The following is a 16,230-nucleotide window of genomic DNA, read 5'->3' as shown; positions in this document are numbered from 1 at the left end:
TTAGGTGACCTTAAGGTCCTTGTTGTAACATATGTCAGAATTTGCTTCCTTTTTAAGGCTGAATAACATTTCATTGTATGTTCATACCATATTTTGCTTCTCCATTAATCCATCAGTAGACACTTGGTTTACTTCCATCTTTTGGCTACTGTGAATAATACTGGAATAGATCATTAGGTATACAAATATCTCTTCAAATTTTTCTCTTTTTTCCTTTTTCTTTTCTTATTTCCTTTTTCAATAGATCTTTCAATTCTTTTGGGCATATACTCAGAAGTGAAATTTCTGAGTTCTATGGTAATGATATTTAGTATTTTTTTTTTTGAGAAAACAACATACTTAGCAATAATCGCGCCTCGGATAAACTTCACTGACTACGATACTGCCACTGCACAAAGCTAGAGAAAACAACATACTGATTTTCACATTGGGCATACCATTTTACATTTACACAAGTATTGCAGTTTCTCAATATTTTCATAAACAGTTGTTACTTTCTGGTTTGTTTGATAGTACCCATCCTGATGCTTACAAAGTGGTATTTCATTGTAGTTTTGATCTGCATTTTCCTATAGTTAGTGATGTTGAGTATCTTTTCAAGCACTTATTGGACCTATGTGTTGCTTTGAGAAATGCCTATTCAAACTTTTGCCAACTTTGAAATTGCATTGTTTGCTTTTGTTGTTGTGGAGTTTTATAAGTTTTCCATATATTCTGAATATTAATCCTGTATCAGAAAATATTTTTCCCATTTATCTAATGGACAGAGATAATTTTACTTTTTCCTTTCCAATTTGGATGGATTTTGTTTATTTTTGTTGACTGATGTCTCTGGCTGGAACTTCTAGTACTTTGAAGTGATTAAAGTGAGCATCCGTATCTTGTTTCCTTTTAGAGAAAAAAGTTCTAAATGTTCAACCTTGAGTATGATGCTTCCTGTATGTTTTCTCTATGGCTTTATTAGGTTGAGGTAGTTTCCTTCTAAAAGTAGTTTTTTGAGTACTTTTCCCATGTAGGGATGCTGAATTCTGTCAAATGATTTTTTTTTCCTGCATCAATAGAGAAAATTATGTGTTTTTTCTTACATTTATTTTGTTTATGTTGTGTTACATTTAAGGATTTTCATAACTTGAATGATTCTTGCATTCCAAGAATAAATCCTACTTGGTCATTGTGTATAATCCTTTTAATATTCTGCTGAATTCAGTTTAACAGTACTGTTTTGAGGATTTTTGCATTTATATTTTTAAAGAGATACCGGTATCGTTTTCTTAGTGTCATTGATTTTGGTAGCAGCATGCTATGGTTTGGCTCTGTGTTCCCAACCAAATCTCATCTTTAATTGTAATCACCATATGTGGAGGGAAGAACATGTTGGGAGGTGATTCAATCATGGGAGTAGATTCCTCCATGCTGTTCTCATTATACTAAGGGAGTTCGCATGAGATCATATGGTCTAATAAGTGGCAGTTTTCCCTGTGCTCTTTTTCTCTCCGCCACCTTGTGAAGGAGGTATTTGCTTCTCCTTTGCCTTCTGCCATGACTGTTAGTTTCCTGAGGCCTGCCAGCCATGTGGAATTGTGAGTCAGTTAAACTTTTCTCCTTTATAAATTATGAAGTCTCAGGAAGTATTTCTACAACAGTGTGAAAATGGACTAACACAGAAATTGGTACCAGGAGTAGGGAACCTCTATAAAGATAAACTGAAAATGTGGAAACAACTTTGGAACTGGGTAACAGGCAGAGGTTGTAACAGTATAGAGGGCTCAGAAGAAGACAGGAAGATGTAAAAAAGTTTGGAACTTCCTAGAGACTTGTTGAATAACTTTGACCAAAATGCTGAGTAATATGAATAATGAAATCCAAGCTGAGGTGGTCTCAAATAGAGATGAACTTATTGGGAAGTGGAGTAATGGTGACTTTTGATATTCTTTAACAAAGAGACTGGTGATAATTTGTCCCTATCCTAGAGATCTGTGAAAACTTGAACTTGAGAGAGTATTTAGAGTAGTTGGCAGAAGAAATTTCTAAGCAGAAAACATTAAAGAGATGATCTCGCTTTTCCTGAAAGCATACAGTTATATGATCTCACAAAGGATGGTGTGAAATTGGAATTTATGCTAAAAATGGAAGCAGAGCATGAAAGTTTGGAAAATTTGCAGCCTGACTATGTGATAGAAAAAAACAAAACAAAACCATTTTCTGGGGAGAAATTCAAGCCAGCTGCAGAAATTTATAAGTAACAAGGAGCCAACATTAATAACCAAGACAATGAGAAAAAAAAAATATCTCTAGGACATGTCAGAGATCTTCACGGCAGCCCCTTCCATAAAGGACTTGGAGGCCTAGTTGGAAAAGATTTGTTAATGGGCTGGGTTCAGGGCTCCCCTGCTCTATGCAGTCCCAGGACACGGCATGCTGCATCTCAACTGCTCCAGCTCCAGCCAGCTAAAGTAGCCATGGTACAGCTTGGGTCATTGCTTTAGACGGTGTAAGCCCAGAGCTTTGGAGGCTTCCATGTGGTGTTGGGCCTACACATGCACAGAAGACAAGAGTTGAGGTTTGGGAATCTCCCCTTAGGTTTCAGAGGATGTATGGAAACACCTGAATGTGTAGGCAGAAGTTTGCTACATGGGCAGAGCCCTTACAGAGAACTGCTGATAGGAAAATGCAGAAGGGAAATGTGGGGTTGAGGCCTCACACAGAGTCTCCACTGGGGCACTGCCCAGTGGAGCTGTAAGAAGAGGTCTACCATCCTCCCTACCCCAGAATGGTAGATCCACTGACATCTTGCACTGTGTACATGAAAAAGCTGAAGGCACTAAATCCCAGCTGGTGAAAAGTAGCCACAGGGGCTGTATCCTGCACCACCACAGTGGCAGAGCTGCCCAAGGCTGTGGGAGCCCATCCCTTACATCAGCATTCTCTGGATGTGAGACATGGAGTCAAAGGAGATTTTGAGGCTATAAGATTTAATAACTGCCCAGTGAGGTTTCAGATTTGCATGGGACCTGTGTCTCCTTTGTTTTGGTCAGTTTATGCTTTTTGGAATGGGAACATTTACCCAATGCCTGTAGCCCCATTGTACCTTGGGAGTAACTAACTTGTTTTTTATTTCACAGGCTCATAGGCTAAAGGGACCTGCCTTGTCTCAGATGAGGCTTTGAACTTGGACTTTTGAGTTAATACTGGAATGAGTTAAGATTTTGGAAGACTGTTGAGGACCATAATTGTGTTTAAAAACATGAGAAGGACATGAGATTTGGATGGGGATGAGGCAGAATCATATGGCTTGGCTGTCTTCCCAACCAAGTCTCCTCTCTAATTGTAACCCCCACATGTCGATGGAGGGATCTGGTGGCTGGTGATTGGATAATGGAGGCAGTTTTCTCCTTGCTCTTCTCATTACAGTGAGAGAGGTCTCAGGAGATCTGATGGTTTTAAGTGGGGAATGTCCTCACCCTTTTTCTTTTTCTGTCTCCTGCCACCTTTTGAGGAAGGTACATGGTTCTCCGTTACCTTTCACCATGACTGAAGGTTTCCTGAGATATATCCCAGCCATACAGAATTGTGAGTCAATTAAACCTCTTTTTGTAAATAAATTACTTACTGCAGCTAGTATCACTGTAGCAGTGTGAAAATGAACTAATAAGGAGGATATTGTTGGCCTCATAGTACGAGTTAGAGAGTGTTCCCACCTCTCAGTTTGTAGAAAAAGTTTGATGGATTAATGTTGATTCTTCTTTCAGTGTTTGGTAGAACACTTTTTATATGCTTATAGTTTATGTGTCCTTCACTTCCTGCATTGTTGTCTTCTTTTATGCTTACTTATGTTATTTTTTTCTGTAGTGAAACATTTAAATTGCTTCCTTATTTCCTTTTGTATATATTCTACAGTTAATTTCTATATGGTTATTATGGAAATTACATTTAATTTAATATCCTAAAATTATATCACTAATTTTATTTTATGCCAGCTTAACTCCAATAATATACAATAATTTTTATTGTATATTATTATACAATAATGTAGCAGCTTCATTCACATTCCTTTTGCTTCTAGATGTCACAAGACATTTTTTTACATTGTGTTCCCTAAACACAAATATAATTATTTTTAAATTTATAGCTTTTTAATTATTTAGAAAACAAAATGGTGAACTATAAATCAGTCATAATAATACTAGCTTTTAGACTAGTAACTGGTATTTCAAATTTTATTAGTCTCTTTTAAATCATGTAGAAAACAAAAAGTGAACTTAACCATTTTTTGAATAATGCTAGCTTTTATAACTGCCAGTGTGCTTAAGTTTATTAATACCTTTATTTCTTCATATGACTTCAAGTTAGTGTCTGGTGTCCTTTTATGCCTTCCTGCAGGACTTCCTTGAACATTTCTTGCAGGGAATGACTAGTGGTAACAAACTCTCTCAGCTTTTGATTATCTAGGAATGTCTTAGTTTCTCCCTCACTTTTGGAGGAGAATTTCATTGAATATAGGATTATAGGTTAACACGTTTTCTGTTTGTTTATTTTTGTTTTTAGCACTTTTAACAACAAACTCCAAAGTTTTTATGATAAAGTTACTAATAATCTCATTGTGGATACCTTGTAAGTGAAGTCATTTCTCTCTTGCTGCGTTCAAGATGTTCTTTTTTTTTTTTCAAAAGTTTGATTACAATATGTCTTGCTGTGAGTCTCTTTGAGTTCATCTTACTTGGAATTTGCTAATATTTTTGGATGTTTATATTCAGATCTTTCATCAAATGTGAAAAGTACTCACCCATTATTTCTTCACATATTCTCTTTAACCTTTCTCTGTTCTCTTTTTGGAACTCCCACAAGACATATGTTGGTTTATTTGATTAGGTCTCACAGGTTCCACAGATCTATTCTCCAGTCTTTTTCTTTCTGTTCCTCAAACTTGATATTTTCCATTATTTAATTTTCAAAGTTACTGATTCTTTTTTCTGTGTGCTAAAATTTGCCTTTAAATAACTCTAGTATTTTTTTCATTTATATCATTCTTCTCAGCTCAAGAATCTTAGTTTTCTTTTAGATTTTCTATCTCAATATTTCCATTTTGATTAAACATTGGTTGTCGTGAGAGTTTGTTTGCTTTTACTTTCTCCATGTCATCCTTTAGTTCTTTGAGCAGTGTTAAGATGGTTGTTTTAAAGTCTTTGTCTAGTAGGTCCATGAGCTTTTTTTAGGGATCATTTCTATTGATTAATTTTTACTTTTGAATTGGCTATACTTTCCTGTTTCTTTTGAAGTTTTTAAATTTTTGTGTTGAAAACTGGAATATTTGAACCTGATGATGTGGTAACTCTGAATCTCAGGCTCTCTCCCTTCTCCAGCGTTTGATATGTTTGTTTATTGTTTTTAGGTTTTTAAAATTATTTCTGTAGGCCTTCCCTATACTATGGATCATCCTGAAGTTTAAATTTAGAGTCTTCTCAGGTCTTTTCTGAGCCCATACCTTTCCCTAGGCATGTGTAGTCACTTTCTAATTATTTCCTAATTGTTTTTGAATGTCCTAGATTTTAAGGTCTGACTTTCAAGACAAAAAAATAAGAAAAAAATTAAAGAGAAAGAAAAAAGAATCCCAATAACCCCAAATCCCCAGAAATCACTTCAGCCAACATGGGAGGGACCGGCAACTAATGGAGTTAAGGATATGCCAGTGCAAAATATCATACTGTCACATGTCGACTATATTTAGTTAAAGGCATTTAAAAAAACAGGAGGCACAAAAAGATTACTCTGATTTTCATGCTATTTTCTAAAGTCAGGAGATGAAATTATCATGTGAATAAAATTACCGTGTGAAAGATGCCCTCCTTATAGTAGAAGGAAAATAATATTCTTATTAAAATAACTCTCTATATATAACCATATATATAGTTATATATTTCATCAAATGAAGCAACATATGCATTATGGAGTTTCAAAAAGAGAAGAAAGAAAGGTTAAAGAGAATATGTGAAGAAATAATGGATGAATAGTTTTCAAATTTGATGAAAGATCTGAATATAAACATCAAAAAAGATTAACATATTCCAAGTAAGATGAGCTTAATGTAAGTTTTATGTGACACTGGATCATACTATATATATATATATATATATATATATATAGTAATTTAGGTCTTTAGGTGTTCATTTTATGTGACACTGGATCCCTTATAAGGAAATGAACATCTAAAGACCTAAATTATTACTACATATATATGTATAGTATGACCCAGTGTCCCATAAAACTTACATTAAGTACATTTGTTGGTTTTTTTCTACTCATCTGTCAATTTATTTCCAAGCAGATAAAACATAAAACAGCAGAGGTAAAATTTTGCCTCCCCTCAAAAGCATGCAGGAAGGTACACCATTAATGATTACTCGTCTTTTTGCTTATATCCCTGTGATCAGCAACAGCAATCAGAAATTGGAGCAAAAATCCCCAAAATTTGAAGGACAGATATCTTTGCCCATCTTGGTTCTTGCAAGCTGAATCCAAGTTCCTTCAGGAATAGATGAACAGCTGTCTATCATAAGGCTTGGGTGCTAGATAGGAAGCTACTTCTGTACTAAGAGCTGAAGTTTTTTGACATTCACTGAAATTCATCATTGAAGACTTCCCCTGGAAGTTTCTGGCCTTAAACAGACTTCAGAGTTTCAAAATATTTACATCATACAGATTCTGCAAGTGAAATTTTTGTATAGATTCAGAGATAGATTCCTTGCACTGTCTAATCTGTCGCCTTCCTAAAATCCATTCAACAACACAGGTTTCCAAGAAATCAAAACGCTAAACATATAATGACCTAATTCCCCATTTTTAGAAATAAAGGTTGTAAATAAAACATAGAAAATTTTAGCAGAAAAATTGCACTAACTGTATTTTAAAGTTTCAATAATAACTACCAATTAATCTGGTAAGAAGAGCCCTGAACTGAGCACACATTTCAGTAATAAAAGCATATTTATCCCATTTTATGACTGTAAATACTCTATAACACATAAAACTAATAAAAATTTTGTAAGATATCTAGCATTTCAATTAAATTATTTCATTTTTATCAGAATGTTCATTTTAAGTAGTTATTTTTTCAGAAATCTTTTAAGAACACATGCATTATTGAGTACCTCAGAGCTTGTGAGACTCTTGTCTCATGCATTTAATTACCACTGAAAACCACTTCAATGGTCACTTTTCCCTGTGCAGATAATCATGGAAGCCTGTGTCCTAAATAAACATGAAGACAGAGATACTTACTGGTCTTCATGTAGAATGAAATAAAGCACTAATGTTAAATCATTAAGATTGAATATTATCAACTCATGCAACATAAATAAACTATCCTGAAACATATAAGAGCCAAAAGGGAAATACATTTGATTCATCTATATGCAGAGATTTAGGTGCACTGACCCTCCTTGCAGTCAAAAATATGCATGTAACTTTTGACTCTCTATAAACTTAATTAATAGCCAGTTGACTAGAAGCATTATCAACAATGTATACAGCAGATTAACACATATTTTGTCTACTGTATATATTATATATACTGTATCCCCATAATAAAGGCCTCAACAAAGAAAATGCTATTAATAATATCATAGGGATTAGAAAATATGTTTACTGCTTATTAAGTGGAAGTGGGTCATCATAAAGATCTTCATCCTTTTCATCTTCACATTGAGTAGGCAGAGGAGGTAGAAGTAGAGGATGATTTCGTCTTGTTGCTTCAGGAGTAGCAGAGATGGAAGACAGAGGAGTTGGAAGGTGAGGAAGCAGAGGCTGGTACACATGGTTAAATTTTATTGAAAAAAATCCTCATATAAATGAACCCATGTAGTTCAAACCCATGTTGTTCAAGGGTGAATTGTTCTACTATACTAATTGTGTTGCCTGGTTAAACAATTTCTGAACTTTGGAACTAATTTTAAGTGTCATTAATATTATTATGATATTTAATCAAGTAATAAAATGTTATTTGAGTTATTTCAACTTAGACACTTTAATCTATAGGTGACAGATTAGAGCACCACATATTTAGTTGAATATGAAAAAACAGCATATTAATAAACAACCTGATCTATAATAAACCTCAGATATTGCATATATACATATACATATATATATATATATATATACACACACACACACATATATATGTATATAATCTGGCACAATCCACAAACGTTAGTCATATTTCTAAAAAACTTTAGCTAATGTATTATATGAATGTTGTACATGCATATAAAAATCTTTTCAATGCCTAGAAATGATTTTTCCCTGTGGATTGACTTATATTTTGCTTGGATATAAAGGGTACCGAGTGTCTTTTTTACCCTTAAAATTCCCATTTGAAAAATAAATTGTATGGTCACTCACAAGTCTATTATAGGATGTAAAACAAATGCCGTGACTTGTAAAGATTAATTAAAATTGATATGCAGACCATGCAGACCATATTCATACCCCATCCCCATGGTAATATAATCTCTGTGAGGGTGAGGCATTCACATTATACCACCAGTACCTACTGATGAGTCTGATATTCAAAAAACATGTATTTAGTGAATTCATAGATGGTAAGGCTAGACGAGAGGACTAACGTACTAATGGTAGATTTAGGGTTCAAAAAGATTGTAATAGACTGAAGTCAGTTGACTGAGAATAAAATCATATATGAGTAGAAATCCATAAATGTGTTTTCAAAAATTATCTTTCAAAAACATGAGAGATCTTTTTATATGTAAAAACATATGGAAAATTTCAAGACTTTAAACATATATGAATGTATTTATTCACTGTCTACTTCCAAAAAGAAGTAATTTTGAGACAGTGAAAGAAAATAGCATACTATGATTTATTTTCTGATTTGCATACTATTAAGTTGTATTAATCAGAAAGGAAAAATCCTACTCTGTTTGGCACTGAGTGTATCATGTCTGTTTTATTGCTTAGCTTGGGTGTTTAATGACTTAGAAAGAGAGAGGCTCTGAGAATGCAGGGGATATTTTAAACCAGTTCTACATTTGCTAAGGGAATTGAGACTATTTAGCATAGAGAGGAGAATACTTAACAGGTTATAATAATTGTTTGCAAATATTTGGAATACTGTAATATATAAAAGAGTGTTCAGATTTTTTTTATCTCTAGAGGGCAGAAATAAGACCAAACCAATAAGTGAAAATTTTGAGGAGACAATTTTCAGCTCTATATGAGAATATGCCAAAAATTAATATTGTTTAGCAGTATAATGAGCTGCTTCAGAAAATATGGAATGCCATATGTTAGAGATGCCCATCTTTCAGGAATAGAAGTTATTTCTTCCTTGGCAGAAAAAGTTGAACGTTTAAGATTTTTAACAACCTTCAGATTCCATGTATTTATTGTCATTATATCACACTGAGAGATGTGATAGAATGGGAGTTATGAAGGTACTGATATGATTAAAACAAGAATTTGAATTCATAGTCCATTCAAATATATCCCCTTTATACTTAGGGCATAGTCAATGTTATTAGAAAAATAACTATAATTATGACAGAATTGCCTGTTCTCTAATCTCTAGCAGAATAGCTGGAATGCCAAAACTTCAATGTTTATCTCTTTCCCTGGAAGTTTCTTTGGGAATGGTTCACAAGTTTTCTTTGAGTACCATTAAACTCTATGTCTCTTCTCATCTGTCACAGAAAAAAAAATAAGTCACTCTTCCAAACCAGTAGTGAGCTGGGAGCTCCTTTCCATTATTGTCTTGCTTTTTTTGAGGCAGAGAATTTTCCCACTACTTTGAAAATTTTCTTTTTATCATTATCAAGTTACTCTTACAGAAATCAAGTTTTAAGAGAGATATCATTGCATTTTCGTGTTACTCTGAGTTGGAAAAGCATTCTTCCACATATTATTTTTTTTCTTTTTTAAAAATTAATATGCAACAGTATTCTTGCCTTTGTAAGTTATTTTTTAAAATAAGATTCGTAGTGTTCTGTGTTCCAGTTTTTAATTTAACTTGCTCTTTCAGTTTAAGACATTCTTCAGTAATTCAAAAATTAACATGTTTTCCTCAAGGATGTTTTGCAAGAAAATCAGGGTAACACTACATTAGGGAAAAGTACAAACTTCCATATGCAGTGATACGTTTTTCATCTTCACGTTACTCAAAAAGGGAGAAAATATTTGTTGCCTCACTTTCCTTTTCAAGTTCTATTAAAACTTCCCCAGTCTTCTATATAAAGTATTTTTAATGTACTCAGTGATGATTGCAAAAGGTACCTATTGTCTTCACAGTCTAACCTTTACTCTTCCTAGGAGCTGCTCACACCTATTGCCACATCCACCAAATTATAGTAAAAATGGGAAAGTTTATGGCAGGATTGTAGCCACCATTAAAACAAGATGAATCTGTCTTTCATTGGAGATCAGTTTGTAATGAGAAAAGAGAAAAGAGAAGAAAAAATGCAACTAGAAAAGCAAGTGTGCCGAGGGAGTGTAAGTCCCTAGTTCTAGTTGGTCCAAATTTCTGATACATATAATATTAAATGCAGGAGTTTTATCCTGACTTGGATTTCGTGAGGCAAAAAATTTCTTTTAATCAAAGCTAGTGTAAAAAAACATTTCTGGTCACTAATAGCCAATTGATTAATAAATATGAAAAAAAATAGGTACTTGGTTAGGCTAGTTTCTGCAATCTCGTCAGGTATTACTTAACCTTTAACCATAGGTTTGACTCAATTTCTTACTTGTATTTTGCTGTATTTTATTTTCCTGAAACACACATTTTGAGCCCAAATTAAGAATCTCCACTTTCGTTCTTGTAAACGGATTTAATACTCACATTACACAGGTTAAGAGGAACCTCAGAGACAAGGTTGTCATTGCCTCCATGAGTACCTTTTAATGCTCCTCCCTTTCTTGACCATTTTTAAACTTTAGAACTGATGAAATGTTGGGAATTCAAAGGAACAACCGGGTCTTTACTGGCTTTTGGTATTTTAATATTAACAAAGAAAAGAGATTCATGTTGATGACAAAATTTATGAAGATTGGTGTATCATAAGGTTCTGTTTATGTAATTCTACAGAGGAAGAAGACAAAGAAATGAATTCATCTTGAGGACATCTTGAGACAGCCAGATCGGAAGGTTTCCCTGGCAGAACCTCCAACAGACTGCTTGCTGGGAGGAATGTGCACTGGGGTGGAGCTGTGGGAACTTCATGCTTCTGCAGTGGGGAGGAGCCTGGCCTCTCTCTCCTGTTCCAGGGTGTGGTACCTGGAATTCAGTCCTCAAGGCAGGAAGAACACTAGCAGGACTCTGGCTTTGTGCAGAGTCCCTGTTCCCCCTTTTTTTCTGCTTGCCCAATAAATCCCATTTTCTCACCTTTCAAATAGTCTATGAACCTAATTTTTTATGCTCATGTGAGAAGTATCCCATCTTTAGCCGTATTAAGGAAAAGTCCTGCAACAATCTTATTCTTTGTTTTTAACCTGTGTGCACAGTAAGCTGGAAGTATCTGGAAAGTATATCACCCCAAAGAGCTGTCCCTAACCAATAAATGTCAAATGCAGAAAATAAATACCCAGGCTTCCTTACCACCTCAGTACCACCTTGAGGTGTGTTCTCAGTGGTCTCTAGCACTCCTTGGCAGCCTTGAGCCAGAGTTTTCTGAGATTGCTTCATGTCAGGCTCTTACTTGACTTCTTTCCCTGGCCTACTTAATTCCCTGCTGGATTTCCATGACATCACATTTTAATAATCACTTTCACACAAATCCTTATGTCAAGAACTTGTAGAAATCTTAAGCTAACATATATACTAATGACTGGAGAAGTAATATCCCAAGCCTAAGATTTTTGTCCACAAAGAAGAGAACCTATGAAAAAGGGACTGCTAATTATTCAAATTTTAATATGAGAAAAACTTGCCCACTTTCTCTATAATCTTACCATTATGTTTTATTCTAATTTAGTATTACAAATAATTTTCTTCTGAATTCTTGATGAGTAGCCAAATTCAGCTTATGTTATTATTTAACACTACACATCCTGTGAATATTTGTATATAGTCACATACAGCTATTTTATAGTGCACACTATTAATAATTGTTATTATCAAGTGTTTCTCAACAATAAATGGGATAATTATCACATTATTTTTGTAGTACTAAAAACAAAAATCCTTTTATGAGCAAGTATATTCCCTGCTGGACACTAAAATAATTGCTTGTATTTTATAAGCTTATAATCGTCATCACCAAAACTTAAATAGGATATGGTATGGAAGCCGTTGTACCTTGCTTGGTTCCCTTCCCTGGCATGATACTTACTGCAGGATCTTTCACCAGCTGTAAGTATCATAGCAGCTCATGCCTTACAGCTGGTCCCTTCTCAAATTGCCCTTCAACAAACAGAAGCCACATGGCCTGGGGCAGGGTTACCAGATGGAGCAAATAGAAATTCAGAACACACAATTAGATGTGAATTTCAAATAAACAACATATACTTCTTTTTAATATAAATACATCTCATGAAATATTTGGGACATATTTATACTATAAGATTATTCATTGTTTATCTTAAATTCAAATTTAACTGAGGCTCCTATATTTAATCTGAAAATCCTATGCCTAAAACATTACCTCCCTTTTCTATTCTCTTCCCCCTTTTCCAACTCTCTCCTTCCTCTAGACTGACAAACACTGGTGGGGAAAAAAGCAAACCCACTTGTCTCAGGTGGGATCATGCTTGAGAAATCCATATGACCATGCTGAATAGTCTCTAGGTGAGATCTCCTTTTTGCTTCGTTTTAATTTCCCTGCCTCTATTAATCAACGTTCTCAGGAGAAACAGAACCAATAAAGTATAAGTAGATATATGGAAAGACATTTATTATGAGCAATTGGCTCACGCAATTATGGAGGCTGAGAAGTCCTATGATCTGCTTTCCTTAATTTATTTTCCCTGAGAGTATGTCTCAGTAATTAATTTACTTTCACAAGAATCCCAAACTCAGGCTCTGTTTTTAGGGTACCAAACCTAAGACAGCTGATACCAGGAGTGGCCTTAGGAAGTAAACTCAATGACAAATATTGTAGAGATGGAATATAAACTGACCAGAAAACAGTGAGGATGGCGACTCTTTTGGGATGTGGAGTATTGATTGTTTCTGGCATGCTATAGGATTTCAATTGCTGACTTTCACCATTAGTAAAGGAGAGTTGGAGAAAGCAACAGGGGGCAAGACAGGCACTAACTAGCTGGTGAAATGTCTGGCTTTTAAGCTGTATTATAAGAAAATAGTAACTAAGAAAACTGGAATTATGTAACTGCTAAATCCCATTGATGCATTAAAAAGAGAGCACAGGCTCAACTGTATTTTTAATCAGTAATTTGGATTTTAGTAATCATTATTTTAATGAAAAATGTAAGAATCAAGGGAATTTATTGTCAGCATATCAAAGGGAATTCATCTTGTGTAGCCAGACGAACTACTTAGCTGAAAACAAGGCATATGAGCTCATTATGACAATGGCACACTTTCAAAGAAAGCTGAGGTTCAGTCTACCAAATCTGTGCCAAAATCGGGGCCTTGTTAGAAAAGATATGGAACCTGAAATTTGAGATGAGAATATCTTGAGAGCCCTGATTTTATAGATTTCTTGAGACACTCCAGGAAAGCAAAATTGCTTCACTCTCCCTTGTTAGAAGATCCTCAGCTCCTACCTTGCTTAAAGACAATGCTCAGACTTCAAATGGACACCTTAAAGAAAACTTCTGCCCTTCTCAAGTTCAGGGCAAGGTCATGCCATCTTCAACAGATAATTAGAAAGTTTCTGAAAAGTAGATCTTGACCTGGGCCCTGCTAGAAATTGAGCATGATGAATGATCAGAAGGTTGAAGTCCATTCCTCCAATGGGAAATACTGATCCCTCACCAGTTTCCAGAAGTGTGCCAATTCTCCAAGGCAAAACTCACTGACTGAAGGAAGAATCCGCAACACTATAGCAAGTATATATGTTGGTGATTTCTCCAGTATTTCCCCAAACAAACTTATAGCCACGTACATGGTAACTCTCTATTGGAGAAATGTGAATATCCAAATTTTTTCCAGGGATGTTGGATATGCAGTCTGCATTAATGCTAATTCAGAGATTCAAAGTATGTTTAAATGAGCCTGTTAGGATTCTTAGTTAGCTACAGGCAGTTAATAAATGAATAATAGCTCAATTCACCTCATAGTGAGTCTACTGAAGCAGAGAAAGTCAAATACAAACCCACCTAGTTGTCACTTTTCTAGTCCAAAATACATTAAGTGGAATGGACATGCTTACTAGTTGGCAGAACCCACACAATTATTCCCTGACTTGTAGAGTAATAGCTTTTGTAGTGACAAAGGACAAGTGGAAATCCCCAAAGCTGATCCATATATAATATCCATAAGCACTACCTGCTATGAATGATAGAGATCCCTTCTACCCTAAAATACGTAAGGATGCAAATACTTTGGTACTCATCATATCTCTATTTAATTAATTGTAATTCTTTGGCTTAGTTTAACAAAAATGGATTGTCAGAAAGTTAAGTAATTAATACTCCTAATTGAAGTTAATTTATTAATTAACCAATTTAATTTAATTAATTGAAGTTAAGTAATTAATACTCTAGATGTGTTGTCAATTCTAGAGTAGGTTAAAACAGCCCCTGGTATGCAGTATAGAGTTCTTTGATAAGGAGCATATATTATTTTCAGTTGCCATCAGGAAAGAGAATAGAGAAGTTTTCATTCACCTGAACAGACAGTTGTACACATTGCCTCAAGTCCTGCCATAGATTAGTCTGATAAAAACTGGACAATCTAGACATTCTGGAAATATCACATTTGCTTACTATGTTGATGACATTGTGATACTCATAAGTAATCATCAAATGGTAAGTATTCTGAATGCCTTGGTAAGATACATGTGCTCCAGTGGGAGAGGTAACAACTTTCAGAAGTCAGGGACCTCTTACATTGGCAAATATTTGGAAGTCTCATAGTCTGACGTGTACTGGGACATCCAGTTTGGGATACCTTGCAACTCCAACTCTTTCTACCAGAAAAAAAAAAAAAATGACTGGTAAGCCCTTTTAGGGTTAGAAGCAGCATATTCTATACTTGGGGTTCCTCCTTTGACTCATTTACCAGGTAACCTGGAAGGCTGCTAAGACTGACTGTCCCTCTAAGCAGGAAATGGCTGTATTGCAGGTTCAGGCAGCAGTATAAGTAGCCCTATAATTTGGGATATACAATCCAGAAGACTCTATGTTATTAGAGTTATCTATGTTTAAAAAGATGTGTGGGGCCTCTGACAAAGAACAGAAGTGTCACAACACAGACCCATAAGCCTCTAAAGCAAGAGAAATCTTTAACATAGAACTCTCCACAATTTGGAAAACGATGCTGTGCTGCTAAAGGGCCCTACTAGAAAGTCTCTGATCATGTTACTTCGAGTGCCCATGTAGCCGTAATTACCCATAGTTAGCTGTCATGCCCACTAAATCATAGGTTTATCCAGCTCTAGTTACAAACAATTATAAAATGGAAGCATTACTTCTTGAACAATGCTTAAGGGCAAAACTAAGATGTAAAGGGCAAAGCAAGCCACAAACAATTGGTCTGGAGCACCATGTCATTTATCGCCTAATGCCTCTTACTCAACCCATGCCAATGTCACATAGGTTCCACTCATGATGAGCTGATGGAGGAGAAAACAACATCATGCTTGATCAACCTATGAATAGTATCGGCTTGTTACATGGGCTGAAGCACAATATAGATTCCATATCCTACTTTTAGTATGGTCCTGAAAAACAATGGTGCAAGAAAAGTTCTTTCAATAGGTCAAGTTTTAGGCAGTACCTTTGATCATTCTCTTAGCTCAGAAGTGGCTCATTGTAAGGATATGCATAGGCTTACTGATAGTGAAAAACAGATTTGCTATGCAGTAAAGGGCCACACATCAGAGTTAGAAGACAGAATACAGAACATGTACCAGTAATTTGGACAGGGAATTTTTAATAAAAATATTCACCAATAAGAGGGATTAATTACCAAGTAGTATAGTTAAACTTCACCTCCTGGAGAGAGAAGTATCAAAAATTGGTAAACATATGTTTAAAAAAAAACACCATGTTAATTAATAAATAGTTAGAAGGAGACACTTTGTGGCAATGCAAATACCC

At 35.0% G+C, this 16,230-nt stretch overlaps 1 pseudogene; it reads right to left on the bottom strand.

Annotated features, from left to right (window-relative positions):
* Window positions 1–337: 337 nt before the first annotated feature.
* On the bottom strand, window positions 338–400 carry LOC118153220 (U4 spliceosomal RNA; annotated as a pseudogene).
* Window positions 401–16,230: the final 15,830 nt, after the last annotated feature.

Source organism: Callithrix jacchus, chromosome 4, assembly GCF_049354715.1.
Source record: "Callithrix jacchus isolate 240 chromosome 4, calJac240_pri, whole genome shotgun sequence".
NCBI lineage: Eukaryota > Metazoa > Chordata > Mammalia > Primates > Cebidae > Callithrix > Callithrix jacchus.
The sequence above is the reverse complement of the archived record's forward strand: the minus strand, read 5'-3'. Positions and strand labels throughout refer to the sequence as shown.